The 3,326-nt window shown below is 38.2% G+C and overlaps 1 pseudogene; it reads right to left on the bottom strand.

The window, feature by feature from the left end:
* Positions 1-470: 470 nt before the first annotated feature.
* LOC144630881 (melanocortin receptor 4-like) lies at positions 471-1,617 on the bottom strand (annotated as a pseudogene).
* Between the last annotated feature and the right edge of the window lie 1,709 nt (positions 1,618-3,326).

Below are 3,326 nucleotides of genomic sequence, written 5' to 3'. Positions count from 1 at the left end.
GTACTTTATCATTTAATGTGAGCCCCTCGCCGTCTGAGAAGTGTTTTTTTCTCTTTTTCACCTTAAAGGACAGAAAATAATTCCCGCTCGATCATTTTAGTCGAAAGCAAGTAATATAACCATTATCGAATGTTGTCATAACAACTGAAAACAACCTCAGCACGTTCGGTGCTTTATTGATGACAACCTATTTCCTACGTTTTATTCTCTATGAAGCAACCCCATCACGTATTCTTATTTTCTAGCCAATACGACTATTTTTGGCAAGCGGAAAATAATTAGTTAATGTTAAACTTGAAGTTGACAAACATAAATTTACCGCCGTAGTTTTCCACATTAATTATGGCGGTCAATTTTCCTCAGCTAGTGTTTAATTTGCCCGCCGACGTAGTACAACATATAACAGCTTCTTAAAAACTAAAAGCTTTTGAAATAATTAGAACTTGTAATTAAAATTTATACTCAAGAAGCACTTGATTAAACTTTTGTTTTAGAAGACCGGAAATTGCCTTAAACTTAGATACACTCCTATTGACTGTAAAACGAAATACGCTGCGTCATCGAATTATTTTTTTTATCATTTTCTTCCCTTGAATAAAGGGCGGTTTTAGTTTTCGTCTGTTTGTTTACATAACATCTGCTTTGCTGTCTGTACAACTGCCGTTCGGACCTCACGAAGGCGCCAGCAATACAAAAATGGATCAATTGCTGAGTTCATAAACACTAGAATGGTAATAAAGTTCCATTCTATCGTCCACTCGATATAAGAGATTCCATAAAGAGTTAATAAAATGTACATTGGAATATAACATATAATCAAAAAGATGTAAAACACGAAAGTGTTCAATGCACTTTTTTTCAATCTTGCGATTTGTAAACCCTCATTCCCAGCAGCCACACTTTGCACTGTCTGCTGTAGTGCAAAAATTTGCGAATGATGCCGACGAACAATTCGATAAATTAGAATGTAGCAAAACGTGGAAATTGTCAGACATGTCACAGTCATAACTGCGATAGTAAATTTATATTCGCGCTCTTTGCAAAGGTAAAACCCTGAAAAAGGCACGTTGATCAACCATATGATTATTACAGTGTTTCTGACGCGGGACCCAGTCACTAAAGTTGCATATCTCATGTGATAGTGAAGAGCCATAAATCGATCCACACTAATGGCAGTTGTGGTCCAGAGGGTTACTCCACATACAGAGAACCCTACCATTATCGATAGATCAGCTATAGAACTTTCTGTTGTAAACAGATTAGCAAGATAAAGCGCCACAAGAAGATCCGAAACAGCTAGACTGCACAGCGTAATCGTTGTGGTTGAGCGAATGGAACGTGAGGAGTTGTTGCTATTGCGGCCAATACCAAAGCATTGCCCAGAATGGATATGAGCATCAATGGAGTGTTCAAAAGGCAGTTTATGATGACAAATGTTTCACGCATATTGTAGTCTTGAATGTTTGGTTTATTCTTGTCTTCGTTGGTGTAGTTGGTGTAGTTGTACTTTCCGCATCACGTATTTATATTTCACTCAACAAACTTGACATAATTAGAATTGGTAATTCTATGAAGATGACTTAATACCGTTTTGATATGACTCGACGAGGGTTTCATTTAACTTTTTTAAAAGTTAAATGAAACCCTCGTCGAGTTAAATGAAACCCTCGAAGATATTAAAATATCTTCCTGTGACTTTGAGGAGGAAAATATCCTCTTCAATATGACGCAGTTATTTACTGTTGGATTCAATTCACAAGCACCTTTTCAGGAGGTCGGGACCAAAAAGCTGCTTCCTTTTCCACACCAGCTTACAGTGTAATCGTCTTCAACATCATCATCCTCGTTGTGACATGTCCTTTAACCATTGTACTGAACGTGCTGACGATGATTGCCGTGAAGATTAAGGTGCGACTGCAAAGCATGTCTAACATAGCACTGGCATGCTTAGCAGCAACTGATGCGATGATGGCAATCCTTGTCCAGCCAATTTGGATCTCTGTTGTAATTATTGCATTACAAGGCGAAGCCACAAACGATGTTTGTCGATTGCAAAATGTAACAAAATATTCCATTAACTTTTTTGGTTTTTCGTCACTTGCCCACTTGGTGCTAATGAGTGCAGATCGGTACATGGCCATCAAACAAAGCTACAGTTACGATCAAATTGTCACCAAAGCTCGTGTGCTGATTGCTTCTGCCATTGCGTGGATCTTAACTACAGTGGTAATCATTTTCCATTTCATCGACCATGACTTATTTATGTCGATCCGAAATTACTTTGCACTCGTATTTATAGTGTTAATCACTATCTGCAGTGCAGTGGTTTATTGTGAGGCTCGTCGACATGAAAGGCAAATAGCAGCTCAACAAGTCTCAGTGGAAGCCAGAGAAAGGTTTTTAAAGGAAAAACGAGCCCTAAAGCTGACCACTGCTATTGTTGCAGCAGTGTTTCTGAATTATCTGCCGATAGTTAGTTTTAGAGTAATCAGGAACGTTCTTGAAGGCAGAGTCTCGACAGATACAATTTATGCATTTTATTTCCCTGCTGCGTCTTTAGTAATTGTTTACTCTTTTATAAACCCGCTCATCTATACTGTCAGACTAAGGCAGTTCCGTGTTGCATTTATCGAGTTACTTTTGAAGAAAAACCACGCTCAAGCTGAAGAGCTTGAAAAGAAAATGTTTGGATCGCCAAATGCTGCGCCCAACGTTGTAACCAACCAGGGAGGAGAGACAGAGGAGCAAAATGTCAACCAAGTGGTTGTTGTCATTGACATTGAAGCAAACCAGTGGGAGGAGAGAGGGGAGCAAGATTGCAATCAAATATATCCTAACAATTAACCACGAGCGGACGTTTGCGAACGACAACAAGAGCGAAACAAAACCAGGTGTGTTTGTAAATATGTAAAAAGTTAAGGTCGTAAAAAGGTTGTTATTTATCATGTTCATCGTTGTATTTAAAGTACTATAATGTAAAAAGGTAATGAAAATCGTATCTTTCTTGTGTAAATAAGCGAAGTTAGATATCAATAAACGGTATTCAAAATTATACGTCACATCAATTTTTTTAGTACATAACTGAAGATCACAATGCAGGAGGAGACACTTCAGAACAGGTCTTACATGCAGTATACTGAACTTCATGTTGTCTCTGCAAAATTAGGGACCTTAAGATACCAGGACGGGACGTTATGTTATGTTATGTTATGTTATGTTTGTTTACAGATAGAAATGCAACATTTGCACGACGTTAGGATTCTCGACAGGATTTTTGACGCTCTGGTGAAAAAAAAAGCAAGGCAACTGCTTCTTTGAGTATGGGA

Source organism: Oculina patagonica, chromosome 11, assembly GCF_052425735.1.
Source record: "Oculina patagonica isolate OP01 chromosome 11, crgOcupat, whole genome shotgun sequence".
NCBI classification, from domain to species: Eukaryota; Metazoa; Cnidaria; class Anthozoa; order Scleractinia; family Oculinidae; genus Oculina; species Oculina patagonica.
Note: the sequence above shows the minus strand (reverse complement) of the source record. Positions and strands in the feature narration are given on the sequence as shown.